The sequence below is a fragment of the Rhinatrema bivittatum genome, chromosome 4 (assembly GCF_901001135.1).
Source record: "Rhinatrema bivittatum chromosome 4, aRhiBiv1.1, whole genome shotgun sequence".
NCBI classification, from domain to species: domain Eukaryota; kingdom Metazoa; phylum Chordata; class Amphibia; order Gymnophiona; family Rhinatrematidae; genus Rhinatrema; species Rhinatrema bivittatum.
This window is the reverse complement of record NC_042618.1, coordinates 459,452,132-459,470,745: the sequence shown is the minus strand read 5'-3', so window position 1 is coordinate 459,470,745 and position 18,614 is coordinate 459,452,132. Positions and strand designations below refer to the sequence as shown.

The 18,614-nt window shown below is 45.8% G+C and overlaps 1 protein-coding gene across 1 annotated transcript in view; it reads left to right on the top strand.

Moving 5' to 3' along the window:
• SYT1 (synaptotagmin 1) overlaps positions 1 to 18,614 on the top strand; it is a 1,065,451-nt gene that overhangs the window by 471,486 nt on the left and 575,351 nt on the right. The window lies entirely within an intron of this gene.

Here is an 18,614-nt window from a genome sequence, read left to right as displayed (position 1 = left end):
GGTCACATTCTCAGCTGACTGCCCTTCTGCTCTGCACCACGATGATTGCAGCACAGGAAAACAGCTGAGTGCTGCCTTCTTACCACTGCGGGACCAGGGGGAATCACTCCTGCTGCAGTTCCTAGCTTGTCACATCTCTGCTTTAATAGCAGCATACTGGCTGCCTTTTGCTGTAGCTATCATGTGAGCTGGGGGTGGGAGTGAGAGAGAAGTAGAGAATGAGCCAGCATGTGTGTAAGTACGTGAGCGAATGTGTGATGCAGCAGTCAAAAAAGCAAACAGAATGTGTGCTGCACCAGTCAAAAAAGCAGACAGAATGTTAGGAATTATTAGGAAGGGAATGGTTAATAAAACGGAAAATGTCATAATGCCTCTGTATCGCTCCATGGTGAGACCCCACCTTGAATACTGTGTACAATTCTGGTCGCCGCATCTCAAAAAAGATATAGTTGCGATGGAGAAGGTACAGAGAAGGGTAACCAAAATGATAAAGGGGATGGAACAGCTCCCCTATGAGGAAAGGCTGAAGAGGTTAGGGCTGTTCAGCTTGGAGAAGAGGCGGCTGAGGGGGGATATGATAGAGGTCTTTAAGATTATGAGAGGTCTTGAACGAGTAGATGTGAATCGGTTATTTACACTTTCGAATAATAGAAGGACTAGGGGACATTCCATGAAGTTATCAAATAGCACATTTAAGACTAATTGGAGAAAATTCTTTTTCACTCAACACACAATAAAGCTCTGGAATTTGTTGCCAGAGGATGTGGTTAGTGCAGTTAGTGTAGCTGGGTTCAAAAAAGGTTTGGATAAGTTCTTGGAGGAGAAGTCCATTAACTACTAGGGAATAGCCACTGCTATTAATTGCATCAGTAGCATGGGATCTTCTTAGTGTTTGGCTAATTGCCAGGTTCTTGTGGCCTGGTTTGGCCTCTGTTGGAAACAGGATGCTGGGCTTGATGGACCCTTGGTCTGACCCAGCATGGCAATTTCTTATGTTCTTATGTGTGCAAGTAAGAGAGAGAAAGCATGTGTGAGAGAGAGACTGGTCAGGGAGGTGACTGGTATGTGTGTGAAAGAGAGATTGGTCAGGGAGGTGACTGGTATGTGTGTGAGAGAGAGATTGGTCAGAAAGGTAACTTATGTGTGTGTGTGAGTGAGAGAGAGAAAGAGAGATTGATTGGTATGTGTGAGAGAGAGAGTGACTGGTCAGGGAGATGACTGGGGTGTGAGAGGCAGAAATTGTGTGTGTGAGTGTGTGACACTGACTAGTCATAGGTCCTAAGGAAGAGAAGTGGGAGGACAGCTTCAGCAGCCATTGCTGCATCTGGTATGTGCTATTGGCCTACAAGGGAAAAGGAGTAGGAATGTTGCTGGAGAGGGCAAGTAAAGGTGGCTTTTTAAATTTATCTTTCTTGATTGAGTGCCATTTTAGTTATTGGGTATTATGTGATGCGTCTGCTGTTTGAAATATTTTTTTGGTGTTTAGAGAATTTTTAATAATTTTGTAAGTTTTTAATGATTCGATGTTATTCTATTTATCAGTTGTTTTGAAACATTTATTATATTTATTATTCTAGTTTTAGAATTATTTTATATTTTTTTGAGAAATGTAGAAATAGAATTGTGAAGACAAAAACTGAACTGGAAACAGCAAGAAGCCAGACTGAGTGTAAGCAGTGCAACAATGGAAAAACAAAAACATTAACTTGATGGTCACTTTATTCTATATTTAGTGAGGGTCTGTCTGTGTTCTGCATATGCGACCCATAAGGGTATTCTGCAAGCTTGTAATTTCTGAGTGGGTATCTATAGCAGCTTGGCTTGTTCTATTTTCCTAATAGGAGCTGTATTAGTGTTTAGGGCCTGGTTAAATATTTGCAGTGTTGCCTTTTCACACTGTTAGAGTGTGTTCCATAATGCAGGTGTAACTTTGTGTGGGTTATTTTGTGTGCATTATTGCAGATCCTGGGACTGTGTTAGGTGCTATATTTCTCTTTCCATTTCTCCAGGTTTGCACAGAATGCAGAGTGGCTTTTTTGGGCTTCCATTCCATTTTTTTTCTCCATATTTATAATTTGTGGTTTTTCTGTACTTGGTGAAGGTCAGTTCTGGGTGTGTGACCGAGGTGAGGTATTTTACTAGCATGTAGGCATTTGTATCAATCTTATTTGTTCTGTTTTCAAAATAAGACATGCATTAGTGGTAAATTACTGCTTTTTCATAAGGAGGGCTATTGCGCCTGGGAGGAGAGAGAGTTTATGTTGCTGTTGCTGAGATCACACCAGAAATATCTTTTTTGCATGGTAAATTGAACAGAGAATGTCCTAGTTCTGTTCTGCACCCATTGATGGGGGGTCAGGGCAGTTCCTATAGATACAGAGTGTATGTTTACATTTAGCACAGTGACGATCACATGTTCAGTGTGTCAAGCATGTGAGAACCATTCGTCAGGCGAGTCCCGACCGAAAAAAGGTTGAGAATCACTGCTCTAGCCTTTAGGGATCCACAGTGTTTATCCCATGCCCCTTTGAATTTTTTCACTGTTTTCATCTTCACCACCTCCTCCGGAAGGGCTTTCCAGGCATATAAAAATCAGGAGTGGAACTGAACAGGTAAATGTAAATCAGTTATTTACTCTTTCCAGAAATGCAAAGACTAAGGGACACTGTAAGTAGCACATTCAAAACAAATCGGAGAAAATTCTTTTTTGCTCAGCGTACAATTAAACTCTGGATGTCATTGTCAGAAGGTGTGATTATGGCAGTTAGTGTAGCTGGGTTTTAAAAAGGTTTGGACAAGTTTCTGGAGGGAAGTCCATAAACTGCAATTAACCAAGTAGACTTATGCCCAAATTTTCAAAACCCAGCGCGTGTAAAAATCGGTAGACATGCACGTGGCCGGGCCGAGAGCATTTTTAAAACGGCATCTGCCACGCGCGCATTTCCCGGTACGTGCAGAGGAGCCAGGTTTCAAAAAAGGGGTGGGCCAGGTATGGGCGGGGCATGGGTGGCGCCAAGGTGTGGCAAAGGCCACCCGAGGCGTGGCATGGGCACGAGGCGTGGCATGGGCACGAGGCGTGGGCAGGGGCCGAGGCGTGGGCAGGGGCCGAGGCGTGGCATGGGCACGAGGCATGGGCAGGGGCCGAGGCGTGGCATGGGCACGAGGCGTGGCATGGGCACGAGGCATGGGCAGGGGCCGAGGCGTGGCATGGGCACGAGGCGTGGCATGGGCACGAGGCGTGGGCAGGGGCCGAGGCATGGCATGGGCACGAGGCGTGGGCAGGGGCCGAGGCGTGGCATGGGCACGAGGCGTGGGCAGGGGCCGAGGCGTGGGCAGGGGCCGAGGCGTGGCATGGGCACGAGGCGTGGGCAGGGGCCGAGGCGTGGGCAGGGGCCGAGGCGTGGCATGGGCACGAGGCGTGGGCAGGGGCCGAGGCGTGGCATGGGCACGAGGCGTGGCATGGGCACGAGGCGTGGGCAGGGGCCGAGGCGTGGGCAGGGGCCGAGGCGTGGCATGGGCACGAGGCGTGGGCAGGGGCCGAGGCGTGGGCAGGGGCCGAGGCGTGGCATGGGCACGAGGCGTGGGCAGGGGCCGAGGCGTGGGCAGGGGCCGAGGCGTGGCATGGGCACGAGGCGTGGGCAGGGGCCGAGGCGTGGCATGGGCACGAGGCGTGGCATGGGCACGAGGCGTGGGCAGGGGCCGAGGCGTGGCATGGGTCGGCCGCCAGGTTGTGGAACTTTACTGCTGCTCGGGAGAGCAGGTAAGTTCAAAAGTAAAAAAAAAATTGGTTAGTTAGGGTGGAGAGGGGAAAAGGGAAGAAGGTTAGTTAGGGGGTTAAAGAAGTTCCCTTCCAGACCACTCCTTTATTGGAGCAGACTGGGAGGGAACTGGGAAAGGCCCGATCGCATCACCGCTCGCTTCTAACTAAAATCACCCTCCTTGTGCGTGCGAGTCAGCACCTGCCCGCACATACGTGTGCCAATATAAAATCGGGCGCATACCTGCAAGCGGGTATCACATTTTGTAATTCGCGCGCAACGACGCGCCCATGTTATAAAATGGGCACGTGCATGTGCGAGTGCCAAGAATCGTGTGCACATGGATGGTCACGCGCCCCTTTTAAAATTGTGCCTTTAATGCACTTGCAAAAGTGCTAGCACAGTTTAGTACCTTGGCCCCCAACTGTGTTTATCCATTCAGTCTTGAAGTCTCAAAGTTAAGCTCAGTTGATTTGGGCAATGGATTCTGCTTGTATATGTCAACGCTCTAGTTCCCGATCACCACTGTGTGCTCGGTCATATGAACTGGTCACTACTCTCACTACTCTCCAGTTGCAGATAGCTTGTTGGTACAGAGTTCCAGGATGCATACTTGGTTCCAGAGAAATCGGGGGTATTTTCTGTAGAACATCTGAAGAAGAGGACTAGGTAACCTGAAAACTCATGCACAGCAGCATACGTGGTTAGTTCTTATTCTGGTTCAGATCAGCAAAGAATCCTGAACAGCATACTAATATAAAAAACATTTAAAAAGAAGGACGAATGCTTCCGATGAGCACTAATTTGTTGCGTAAATAACTAGCGCTTCCTTTGAAACTGAGTTCCTCTGTAAAGAGCCATTTCTTCTCCGTTATGTTTTCATGTTCTTGGAATATTCCCAGTTCCTGTTTAGTAATTTGGACTGTTTTATAGATAGATTTGTCTACCACTACAGAACGATATCCAGACATGGAAGAACATGCACGCACAGCTTAACACATGCAGGGTATCCACGCTACACAGCGATCTATGTAGGTGTGGTTTTTTTGAGATGAGCAGCAAAGTACAGTGCTTTAACTAGATTGCAGACGGTGCAAAAGCAACTGATCTACAACTGAGATACAAACAAAACACTCCTACTGCATAAAAGATCACATTTTCCACTTCTTGCTCTGTTTGTTTGCAGAAAACAGTTTACAGGTACAGTTTTGAACAGGGTACCCAAGATCAAGAAAAGTAGATATGTACGGCTCATGCCAAACAAGCCAAGATAAAATCTGCACGCTAGAGGCCTGCAATATGTGCACCTTTTTTAATCAATGCTGGTGAATAGTTCTCAAACACACCTCTGAAAGCCCCTCACCTACCCCCTGACAGCTCTTCCTAGTGCAATGGGAAGTATGTCCCACTCTCTAAACCAGACCGGAGAAAGGCTCCAAAAGAATCAGGTACAACAGGGCTGGGGGAACGGCAGAGCAGAAAGTCACCAGAACCTGAATTCAGGGAGGAGGAGGAGCCACAAGAAGGAAAAGGCTAGGAAATGCAGAAGGTGAAAGGAGGAGCGAGGAGCTGAGCAAGGCAGCTCCACTTCCAAAGCTGTGCTGGGAGTGGCGGCTGTGCTGTGCTGGAAGCTGTGCTGGGAGTGGCGGCTGGAACTGTGGCGGTGCCATTAGGGGATCCTAGGATACTACAATGGCCGGTGGGGGTGAGCCAAGGTGCAGAGAGAGATGGAGCCTTACCCTATGCTATGCACATTGTAAAGAAAGCACTTCCTTTCAGGTGGCTAAATACCCACCGACCCAAATATAGATGACCTGGGTGGCTAAACTTGCTTTTACCCTGCATAAAAAGCACCTAAGACTTAAAAAACACACCTTTTAGGATTTGGGAGGTTGTGAAATGTTTTATTTTATTTGATCAGCATCAAGTTTTCCCCATGCAGATAATCTTGTGCATTAACTTCAGGGACCTCACAGGACACAAATCAGCGTGCAAAGGTACGAAAGTACTATAACGTAATGTATGACGTTTCTTAGAAAAGGCTATGCCAGCTTTGTCACTGAAAGGCTCCTTGCAGCACACTCACTTCTGCTTATGTAGGGCTCAGAAAACGGGCAGCTCTCATTACCAGGCCTGACCGATGAAATCTGGGCATCTAACTTCAATTCAAATTTACAGCAGCACAATTAAAAAGCTTAGTGTTGATTCACATGATTAAAGAACATCAGTAGCACGCTGAGTGGTATTTGACCTCCAGGGTATAGCAGCAATCCCCAGCAGCCTTACAAATTCTTACCGGGAAATGGGTACAGATGGATGCACCAGTTTGTGGACAGTATTGTGGCTGCCGTGCTAATCTGAGGCCAGGTCAAGGCATCTGTGACGAACTTTCTGGCGCTGTGCTCCCTTTATCGAGCCGGTGAAGAAACGGCGTGGTCCTGCGGGTTTAACTAGCGCAGAGTCAGCTAGGCGTGAGGCTGTCTGCATATATGCGGGGGAAGGGACCTGATACGTGGCTGTCTCTGTGCTATTTAAACCCCGTGTGACTGTGCCATTTCATCACTGAGCTGATGAAGGGAGCATAAGCCATGGAAAAGGTCATCACACTTATTTAGAGTTACTTTAACAAGAAGGTCTTATTTACCAAGAGTTTGGTTGACCCTGTTTCCACAGTTTGTGGCTGAAATCAATCTAAGCCTTTGGCCACAGTGCTATCAGTGCGCATCCAGTATCTCTGGTCGGAAAGCTTAGGGGGCTGATTTTCCTTTTTAAGTCCTAAGTGGAGCTAACAGGATATATTTTGAAGCAGGTGAAGCTCACTCTGCTTCAGCCGTCCTCAAGGCAGATACACTGTTTTTAATTGCGAAAGAAACTCCATTAGTGTATTCCTACAATGCTGGTGGGGTTGTTTCTTTTTCAGATAATGGACGTGCGCCTTGTTACTCTCCTGGGCACTGTACTTACCATCTCAGTTTTCCTATTTGTTCTCCATATTTTCCATCGCTATATGCAGCCGAATGCAGCGGAGGCATAACCATAGATGGGCCTCGCTGGCCTGTGCCCCTCTCATTTTACAGAAGGCAAAATCATATTCTGGAAAGTAGCTTAAAAGCCAGACGTGTTCAAGCACCAGCATATAATAAACACAAAAGGGCAAACATTACATTCTTGCAGGTATTAATCCATTTTTTTTCCTAGAAATAGGCCAGTCCATGGGATTGGAATGACCTGGGCTATTACGTCTTCAGGCTGGGATCATGGATGATGGCTGCCAGTGAAGATCTGTTCGGATCCATATTAAGGGTTAGATGTACTAAAGGGCGTTTCCCATTTTTTTTTTGTCTATGGAGAAAATGCTTAGTACATCTGACCCAATGATATGAAGTATATAAGAGATCGGATCTAAATATAACCATGATTTTTGTTTTTTCAAATATTTAAACTTCTCATGTGGGAATAAAATAGGTTTCTGTACCACTCAAGAGAACCTGCTGCCTGAGGCAAGGGATGAAAGAGCGCTCCACCTGCCCCAACCCACCTCACCCCGCTAGGGAACGGCACAAGTCAAATCATCCAGAGGGGAGTCTCTGTGCAGTCTGTCCCTTTTAATAATTGAAATGTTGCGGAAGAGGAAAGAAGGGGGTCAGAGTTCCCAGAGGAGTGGCAGAGTGATGTTTCTAGGAAGTTGGCAACGCTGCCACACTCCCAGGAACCCTAAGATCTGCCTCCCACCTTTCCCCAGCATTTTAACCCTGGAGAAGTGGGAGATGGGTGAATGGTGGTGGTCTGTGTGTGGAGCACTCTCCGAGCCATTGCAAGGGCAGAAGGCAGACTAGGCCCTGTACAGCCTTGTTCCCCTCCCCTCCAATGCCCTCCCCACCCACAATTACAAATTCTGCATTTATAATAACCAGAGATGTGAATCGGAACCGGAATCGGTTCGGATTCCAGTTCCGATTCACGTGGTTTTTTTTTCATCGGGCCCGATCGCGGTTTTGTTTCTCAGCTGGTACCTGGTGGTCCAGTGGGGGTCCCTGGAGCGATCTCCCGTTCCTGGGCCGTCGGCTGCCACTAATCAAAATGGCGCCGATGGTCCTTTGCCCTTACCATGTGACAGGATATCCGTGTCATTGGCTGGACCCTGTCACATGGTAGGAGCACTGGATGGCCCGCGCCATCTTGTGCTCCTACCATGTGACAGAGGCTGACCAATGGCACCGGTAGCCCCTGTGACATAGTAAGGGCAAAGGCTATCGGCACCATTTTGATTACTGGCAGCCGATGGCCCGAGTGCAGGAGATTGCTCCCGGACCCGCGCTGGACTTTTGGCAAGTCTTGTGGGGGTCAGGAGGGTCCCCCAAGACTTGCCAAAAGCCCCTGGTGGTCCATCGGGGGTCCAGGAGCGATCTCCTGCATTGTAATGTATGTTGGGTGTGGGCTTTGTCCTCAGAAAGCCATGAGTAAACTGAATTACAGTTATATGTAGTAAGCTTTCCATACTAAAAAAATAACATTACTGTATTTTTCGCTCCATAAGACGCACCCAGGATTCAGAGGGGGAAAATAAAAAAAAAAAAAAATGGTGTGCTAAACCGGCTCTGTTCCTGGGCATCTGTGCATCTTATGGAGCAAATTAGGGGTGTGCATACAATTTTTTTGGTCCCCATTTCATTTTTGGGTCTGGGGAGGGCCATTTCGGTCCACTCCCCGGATCAGAAAACTTTTATCGTTCTCTTTGTCTGGAAAAAAAACCCAAAACAAAACCCCACCCCCAACCCTTTAAATTTAATTAACTACAACCTCCACCCTCCTGACCCCCCCAAGACTTGCCAAAGGTCCCTGGTGATCCAGCGGGGGTCCAGGAGCAATCTCCTGCTCTTGGGCCATCGGCTGCCAGTAATCAAAATGGCGCCGGTGACCCTTTGCCCTTACTATGTCACAGGGGCTACCAGTGCCATTGGTCGGCCCCTGTCACATGGTAGGAGCAATGGAGCAGGAGATCACTCCAGGACCCCCGCTGGACAACCAGGGACTTTTGGCAGGTCTTGGGGGGGTCAGGAGGGTTGGGAGTTGTAGTTAGTTTTTTAGTTTTTTTTTTATATTCGCTCCATAAGATGCACAGACATTTTCCCCCCACTTTTGGGGGGAAAAAGTGCATCTTATGGAGTGAAAAATACGGTAATTCAAAAAGTTAAAACCTTATCTATGAAAAGTCAATTCTGCAAATATTACAGCAGGCCTTAAATACTAGTAGAGATGTGCAGCTGGGAAGGATACGTTCGATTTGGTATTCGTATTCGTCGGGACCCAAATCCGTTACATCCGTTTCTGGGGACCCCGATTCGTCCATTAGTTACGTATGGTATTCATTTCCCATTAAAGTTAAAAAAAAAACCCCATCCCAACCCTTTAAATTTAACGACCAGAAGCAGGAGGGAGTCCGTTCCGCTGCTGCTCCTTCTCCTGTGCCACAAAGGAAGTGCTAGCCCCATGATTTTTTAATACCGCAGGGCTGGCACAGGTGTAGAAGCAGCAGCGGAACGGGCTCCCTTCTGCTCCGATCGCGTCATGCGTGGGCCTCTTCTTGCCTTCACTGCCGGAGGGATGGGGGTTCACTGGTGGCGCTTGAGGCCTGCTTTCTTCTTCCTACCGCCGGTGGCCATGAAGCCTCTCCTCTTCCTCCTGCTGCCAGCAGCACGCAGGGTCTTCTCCTATTTCGTTTGCCGGCAGGGGGGGTTGGAACCCCGATGACATTTAGCTAAATCTATATCAGGAGGCAGGGGGAGGCGGCCACTGAGCGTTTTGGAAGGCACTTTTTGCCCCTCCAAAATTTAGCCGCCTGAAGCGGCCGCCTCACCCCTGCCTCATTATAGAACCGCCCCTGGTACCACCCCCTAAGTTTGGCTGAGGCCCTCACCCCTAGCAACAGGATCAGATCTTATTTGGATTAGCCCTTTAAAGGTGCAGGAGTAAGAGGGGCTGGAGGCATTAGAATCACTACCAGTCCATGATACCCTGCACCTTTAAAAGGGTTAACTCGAAGGGGAAACACCACTGCATTTGTGCTAGATATGTAAAAGTTTGAGTCCATCAAAGTCTTTCTGTTTACTTTTAGTGGGTAATTATTTATCTCCCATCCCCTTCCCCAGCCCCTTGGGTGGAAGCCTATACACATAATTGCTCCTCAGTAGCTTGAGAGATTACCCCTTGTAGAAACTAGAAAGTAGCTGCCTTAACCACAGAGGGAGAGCGAAACAGCAGAGACAGAGCAGGAAGAGAGTGAAGAGACAGGAGATATAGAATATTGCCAGAAATTAAAAGGGTTTTGTAATCACTGCCATGAAGCCCCACAAAAGGCAGGATACAGGATGGAGGTTATTGTGGGAGTGGGTTGGGGCAGGGATCTGTGGCTGCAGTGTCCATCCATGTTAACCTTGGGCCCTCCCTAAATATTCAGTTCTATTATGACCCTGGTGCATGGAGTGCCAGCCTAAAGGGAATATCCTTGACGCTTTTGAGGGCATCAATTGGATATATTCTGGTAGTTAAGCTTTTGCTGCTAGCAAAGTTGGGGTTTGAAACACATTATTATTTGTATGCAGCATCATAAAATATAGAACTAGCACGAAACTAGGTCACTTGAGTCCTCTGAGGCGTTAGGCACTATAACTATCCTATCATTTTACAAAAGGCAAAATCATATTCTGGAAACTGGCTTACAAGTCAGAAGTGCTCAAGCACCAGCATATAATAAACACAGAAAGCCAAACATTACATGCTTGCAAGTATCAAAACTGGAAGAAAGAAAGTGGCTCTTGATTGCATTTTCTTCCTAGAAATAGGCCAGTCCATGGGATTCGAATGACCTGGGTTATTACGTCTTCAGGCTGGGATCATGGATGATGGCTGCCAGAGAAGATCTGTTCAGATCCATATTAAGGGTCAGATGTACTAAAGGGTGTTTCCCGTTTTTTTTAATCTACGGGGAAAATGCTTGGTACATCTGGCCCAATGATATGAAGAATATAAGAGATTGGATTTTTGTTTTTTCAAACATTTAAACCTCTCATGTGGAAATAAAATAGGTTATTGTACCACCAGCCTCAGATATTGTGACAAACATGGAGATTCTGAATGCAGGATTCTTCCCTGTATACGATTTATTTGCTATATATCTTGGAGGAATAGGTTAGCATAATGTAGAACTAAACAAATAAAATAATTCATTGGCCTACTAACCAACGTAGATTTCTTTTATGGGTTATTTTTGTAGAAGAGGTAGAGTGTGCCCTGCCCAATAGCTGTCTTCTATTCCTTGGGTCTCCATGCAATCAGAACATGCTCCAATTGGAGCTGTGGCCATGTAGACCTTCATTCTTTTCTGCTCCAGGTATTCCCCCATTTTTAATCCATCTTACTCCTCCCATGCAACCAGCTCATTGCAGTACCAAGCCTCTGGCTAAAAAGCATAGACTGTATTTCCCTCCAGAAATGCACCATGAATATTGACCGAGTCTCTCTTCCTCAGCATTCCCCCTATCCCTGTCAGTCGAAGGAGCAGGAATCAGGGTGAGGAATTGAAGCCAAGTGCCATTACCCTGGCTCTTGTGTCAATGGCAAGCTGCAGGAACTGGTTTGGTATTAATTACAGGAGTCTTTGTAAACTGTGATATTTTTGAAAGGACCACTCAGAAAGATATTGTAAATCATGAGCTTTTGGTACCTCACAGGCCTCTTCTTCATGAGAATTACAATTAGAAAAATCACCACAAATTTGTTAGTGTATTGCATATTTTTTTCTCTATCTCTTTTTGTTACTAAAATATGTGCTTACTTACTGCTTATAGTCTCCTGTTCTATAATTTAGATTCTGTATGTGAAGAAGATTATGACGTTGCTCTCTTTTACATTGTGGTGATGCATCTGAATTTTCAGCTGAGAAACCCACTGAATGTAATGTAAAGCTCATTTGAATAAGAGTTCGCATTGCATTCAAGTATTTATACTTTTCGCCTAGCCACATTCGCTGATTAAGAGGCAGCAATGTGTACCGGAGGTGTTAAACTGCTGATTGCCAAGGTAACCTTCATGATGAATTACAACCAGTCATGTAGAAACAGTCAAAAAGGGGAAATTGACAAAACCAGGATCGATTCAATTTATCATTCCAAGACTTTCTATTTTGATCCTATTTTTCCCCAGAATTTCTTTGCTTTGGATCGTTTACAGGTTACGTAATCTGTCCTTCAGTCTCTCTGTCTTCCATCTTTTTTTCACTTCGCCTTATTCTATTTATTGTTTACTTCTCGGTTCTGAATAGTTTTTTTCAGATTTTCTGTTCCATGTACAGGATATTTTCTTCCTCCCTCCCTGCCTTCTCTGTCCATGTGCAGTGCATCATAATGCCGGTCTCCGTATTCATTGTATAGGGACACTCCATGAAATTAACTGGTAACAGATTTTTCAAAAAATGTAAGAAAGTATTTCTTTTCAGTTAACACACATTAAAGTTATGGGATGTGTTGCAAATGCATGTGAATGAGGCTATTAGCTATTCAGTCCCAAGGCAAAAAAAAAAGTGCGTCTAACGCCCGGAGCAGGCGTTAATTACTGAGCGCGCCTAAAACTAGTAGAGAAAAGCAGAAAAAACTGCGCACTACGGGGCAGATTTTCAAAGCCCTACGCGCACGGGCCTATTTTCAAAAGGTCCGGCGGCGCGCATAAAGCCCCAGAATGCGCGTATGTCCCGGGGCTTGAAAAAAGGGGCGGGGAATGGGCGGGGCGGTCCACCTTTAGAAAATAAAGGTGGGGGGATTTAGGTAGGGCTGGGGGCGGGTTAGATAGGGGAAAGGAGGGGAAGGTGGGGGGAGGGCGAAGAAAAGTTCCCTCCGAGGCCGCTCCGATTTCGGAGCGGCCTTGGAGGGAACGGGGAAAGCCATTGGGGCTCCCCTAGGGCTCGGCGCGCGCAAGGGGGTGCACTAGTGTGCACCCCCTTGCGCGCGCCAACCCCGGATTTTATAACCCGTGCACGGCTGTGCGCGCATGTTATAAAATCGGGCCTACATTTGTGCGCGCCGGGTAGCGCGCACAAATGTAGGCCACGCGCGTAGGTTTCAAAATCTGCCCCTAAATGCAAATAGCATGCACTATTTACAAATTGCACATGCTAAAATGGAAAACAAAATGAAAACAAGTTTCATGTGTGGTTTTTTTCCCTCATTTTATCATGAAAAAAACACAAAACGAAACAGCTTCTTTTGTTGCATTTTTTAATGTCATTTCAAAATGAATGTACATCCCCAAAGCAGGGTTTAAAAAAAAAATTGGTCAGGTTTTGAAGGACAGATCCATTAGTGCCTACTCACTAGATAGACTCAGGGATTGCCACTCCCGGAAATGAGCAACAGGGAATGGGTCTCCCAATTGGAATTTAGTGGGTGCTCGCTGTTTGAGACAGGTGCAGGATTTGGACAACCTAGCCAGACCCAGCTCGGTTCTTTGCAATTTCCCATACAATGTGGCTAGTCCAGGTGTAGCCTCCATGTGAAGGAAAAGCCAGAGATCAACTGTGCTCCATGGCATTGCAAAAGGAAGCAAACTGGACAGACTAGATTGTCCTTCTTTATTTATGTACTTAATAAAACGTATATTCTGCCTATAGCGAATCAATCATGCTAAGCGGATTGGCTTGGTTCTTATTTACCATCACAACTTCCGTTTCCATATGTCAGCATTTAATGCCAAACTGAAATACTGTGGCATAAAAAAAAAATTAATCTTCTGGGGAATTCGACCATGTGAACTTCCTGAGCAAGAATATCTCCTGGCGTGACAATATTCAGACATGTGAATCAATTCAAACTGGTAGCCATGGTGTTCTGCTTAAATAAGTCTCACTGCGAGATTGACTTGGATGTAATTCAAAATAATTGAACTAATCGTGTAACACTTCTTGCATTCTTGATACCAAACTCTTATGTGAAACCTATCTGTAATAGACTGTTATCAGAAAAATTAATAACCTGCCACAACTATCAAATGTTGACTCTCAAAAAGACATTTTTTTTTAATGTACAGATACGTCACATAATTATCTTTATGTTAAAATATTTTGTGCAGCAAGTCAATTTTATTTAATGGCTTAATGGATTTATTGCACTCTAATCATATTACATTTTTATCATAACTTTAAACTAGTTGCCACTATAGGGTAGAACGAGCCCTACGCTAAACTCCTTGACGTATATAATTCAAAGTCTTCCTTCTATTCTTCCAGTATCAGATTAAACCTCTTGAGGTGCGGCTTCTCATTAACATTGGTGGTCTGAAGGCGGCATCCATAACATTGTAACATTCAATTAGAACTATACATGGTGTCACATTTTGCAATCAAATTGGTATTCAGCTAAAAAATAGACATGAAAAGGTGACGAAAGGCACATTGCAAACACGAGACAGATGCTATAATGTTAACTTCAGCATAATACCAAGATATTTAGGGGAAAACACAGACTTCATCATTAACATAATTATTTCTGCTGCAATAATTCTCTATAGTTGTTTCATGTTACTGCATCAAGGGACTGATTTACTAAGGGTTTCTTGCGTTTTGAGGTCCATATTCACTTCGGCCACTATGCAGCTCGGCTAGTAAGCTGGATAAACTGAATTGGCTAACTAGTACTATATATTCAGTAGCGCAGCCGCGCCATTGGCTATAGCCCGCTTTCTTAAAGTTATCCAGATAAGTTTTTCTGGCTAACTTTAGGATAGGGCTATGGGCCGAGCAGAGTTAGCTGGATAAGTCACCCGGCTATCTCAGAGTTTGTGGGATAACTCAGCTCCTCCCAGCCGAGGAACTTATCTTGCTAGGATTTAGGTGTATAAGTGCCCACATTTTCATTTAACCGGATAACTTCTCAGTTATTTGGTTAAATGCTTTTTGAATACGGACTTCTTTGTGCCTGTGAGTAAAAAGCTTAGTGCAAGCCACTCCCAGCAAGGTAAGGATTCTCTAATAGATCCTAGGGAACAGAGGAGCTAAAACATGCAGTATACCATTGCTTTTTTTTATGGTGGTTTTGTAATAGAGGAACAGCTAGGGGCTTAAAAATATATAAAAAAAAAAAAAATAGACTTACCCAAGGGGGGTGGTGGGGGGACCGCCATGATTCGGGAATTATGCTTCACTGACACAGGGTCCCAGGCCTGGAAGGGTTTTGGTTGGGGCCTGGGCCAGCCTGAGTGCAGCGTTATGCTGCCATGGCTGAGGGCAGCAGATTTGGGTGGCTGTAGGCGGCAGCACCAGGGAAGCAGCAGAGGACAGCCATGGGGGGGGGAGGGGGGAGGGTAATTTTCTTTCCTCCGTGCAGCAGGGAGTCTGCATTTTAGCATTGCCGCCTGGGTAAAGGAGAGTTTCTGTCAGTGCTAGTACGTAGGAAGGAGGGGGTGGAATAAAACGATTTGATGAATGACCTTGTTAGTCAGATAAGAAAAAAAAAACGACGCTACTTAGCCAGTTAACTAAGGGGGTCATTTTCTATAGCTTTTGCACGCGATAAGTCCCTTTTCGCGTGTGATAGCTAGATCGGGGCGGAGTCGGCGCCGGAAGGGGAGGAGTCGGGGGGCGGCACCGGGGTGGACACCACGAAGACATCGCTGACGGCGAAAAGGTAAGGCCCCTTATCGCCGCCAGTAACGCGCCCAATAGCACCACCTTTCACGGTGGTGCTATTGGGTTTTAGAAAATCCAGGCCTAAGTTAGCCAGATAAGTAGCATTTTTAGGACTTATCCGGCTATCTTACTTACCCCTAGATTCATCATTCCACTATAAATATAGTGGAATGATCGCCTGTGGCCAAAAAAAGGGTGGGGAAAAAGTGTGCAGCCGCATCGTGGCGGTGCAGTATCTCAGGCCGCGGTTGCAGCCTCGCTGAATACTTTTGCCCCTGTATTGCCAGTAGAAAAGCTGTAGATATTTCTGGCGCTACTGCCGGCGATAGTGTGCGAAACTTATCAGGCTCTGTTGGAAATACATCCCGCCTTTCTTTTAGATACACAAGAATGCTGCAGGGTAGCTTTAAGTGTATTTGCACGCACAATATAAAATACATGAGCATGAGTGAGTGTGCCCCTATACATGTGTATAAGTGCGTACACGCATGCTTTAAAGTTTTCCCCCTGTGTGCACACCAATGGTACAACAAAAGAAAGAGTCAGAAATATTCAGACATAAAACACAGACTACAGGGAAAGAAGATTAAAGACCTGTAATGTCAAAGTTTTATACTTTCCTATAGCAACTTTCAGCAGAAATCCAGAATACCTGTAAACGAAAAAAAACCACCAAGTCGAAGCACATTAGTTCACTTGAATTTGTAAAACAAGTTTGCTGAATTTGAGACACAGAAACATTATACGTATCTGATAAGATTACACTTGCAGTTTCAGAACCAGTTCTGAGAAAAGAGAATAATTATTAGCATGTTGTTAATTGGATTCTTGTTGCAGCATTTTGACAACAAGTGACGAAGGTGGATAAACTCAGTCCATGATCAGAAGAAAGTGATTGTTAAGAAGCTAGGGGGGTAGATTTTCCAAAAAATCTATCCGGTAACTTTGTGAGTTAAGCAGATAAATCAATCTGTTTAAAAGGTCCCCCTATGACCGGATAAATTTGTGCAGATAAAACATAAGTGCACAGACAGATTCAGCTTAGTCAGAAAAGAGGCAGGGCTAGAGATGTTACTAGGGAGAAGTTACAGAGTTCGGTTAGCATGGACTTTGAGAGCTACCTGGCTGAATTTAACTGCTTTACCCCCAGCTACTCAAATGGCAGGCCCAAACCTAACCATTCAAATTTTGTCTGGCTGGATTTGGCTGGAAATTCAGCAAAAACAACTTGTTAATTCTGCACAAATATCAGCTCAATAGGTTTTGTTTTTTTTTTAAAACTACCCCCTATGTGCGTCCTATGCTATTTGGAATTGTCAATTCTGGTACTGGATAAGAAGGGAAGCACGAAACAAAACATGGAAACATAGACATGTTCGGCAGAGAACAATGCCTTGGTCAATCTGACCTTCCTGTGGCAACATACAGATCCCCAGCCACCCTTTCTTCTTCACACATCCTCTCTACTTATATCACACTTTCTTGAATTCTGCTAGTAAATTTTGCCACCTCCACGGGCTCTTCCACGCATTCACCACTCTTTCTACGAGGAAAACAAAAATGGTAGATCAGGTTCGAGAAGGTGACAGTTCATTAACATAAAGAATTTAGCATGATGCATGATGTGCTGAATTTTCACTTGGAATACTGTTAGAGTGCTGGGACTTTTAGATCAAGAATCACCTTCACTTTTTACTGTCTTCCTTGTTCGGTTGGGTTGCTAAGTAAACATAGCCAGGTGTAGTGGCCACTGTTTGCCACTAGGTTTTGATTGCTGGGTAGCAGTGATATGAACAAATGGACTGTAAGGTCTGTGTCCAGTGAAGTTATGCACTTGTAACTCACGTTACTTTGCTTCCCCCCTCCCGGAAGGATTTCAATCCCGCTCTCCATACAAGGATTCTTGCAAATTGAATCTTTTTCTGAAGATCTGCAGGTTCTTTCGGTTCTTTTTAGGATGGACCATAGACTTGCAGAATTAAAAGATTTTATGCACCTGAAAATGGCCAATTCCGCATTGGTCTGAAGAGCACTTTTCCTCTTCTCTCCAGCAGCGCACAGATGAAACACAAGATGAAGGAGGGACTGCAAGGGGCCGTCACAAATTAGATTGCTTCCCTGTAGTATAAGGCACTATAGCAAAATTAGTAATTTTGCTAAAACTGTTAAACTATAATAAATACTGATGGGTACAGTATGCAAGAGTTTTATATTTGTTGGACACCGAACATTCAACCATAGTGCTACTGAATGACCAAATTAAAACACCAAAAGCCAAATTTTAAAAGCCCCAGCGCGCACAAAAACCCGGGGGATATGCATGTGGACGGGCTGTGCACGCGCTGAGCGCATTTTAAAAATGGCCCGGCCATGCGCGGAAGTGCCGGGCTCGGTAGAAGGGGCAGGCCGAAGGTGGGGTCTGGGCGGGGGCCGACCGGGGACCGACCGGGACAGCGACCATTAGGCTGCCGGCGCACAGAATTTACTTCAGCTCATCTGAGGAAGTAAGTTTTCAAACGAAAAGATTTTGAATATTTAGTTGGGGTTTAGGGGTCAGGGAGGAGAGGAGAGGGGAATAGGGAGGAAGGCTAGGTAGGGGGTTAGGGAAGGTCCCTCCCAGTCCGCTCCTTAACTAATGCATGGGCATCCTGAGGTGAGGGCCAAGAGATGCGCTTGCACAAGTATCTATGTGCCCAGGTGTGCACCCAGCTCCAGTGCCGCGTTACTGTACCTCTGCTGTTGAAGAGGTGTAAGTCTTAGTAAAATTATTTCCAGGCATCTTTGAGGGGCTTAAGGGGTCTAGGCTAAAGAACCAGGGGGGTCTGGAGGACCTAGCTGTAGACTGGATGATCAGGTGGACGCCTGTTATAAAATTCCACCCCCCTCCCCAATGGCTCAAACCCAACCCACGCTGCTGGGTGCGCACAAGCTTAAAATGAAGTGCACATGTAACTTTCAAATGGGTGCACAGGCGCACATATACACATGTACGCTGGCACATGCCCAGAGACATAGGTACTTGTGCATATACACATGTACACCGGCACGTGCCCAGAGACATAGGTACTTGTGCATATACACATGCACGCCGCCACGTGCCCAGAGACATAGGTACTTGTGCATATACACATGTACACCGGCACGTGCCCAGAAACATAAGTACTTGTGCATATACACATGCA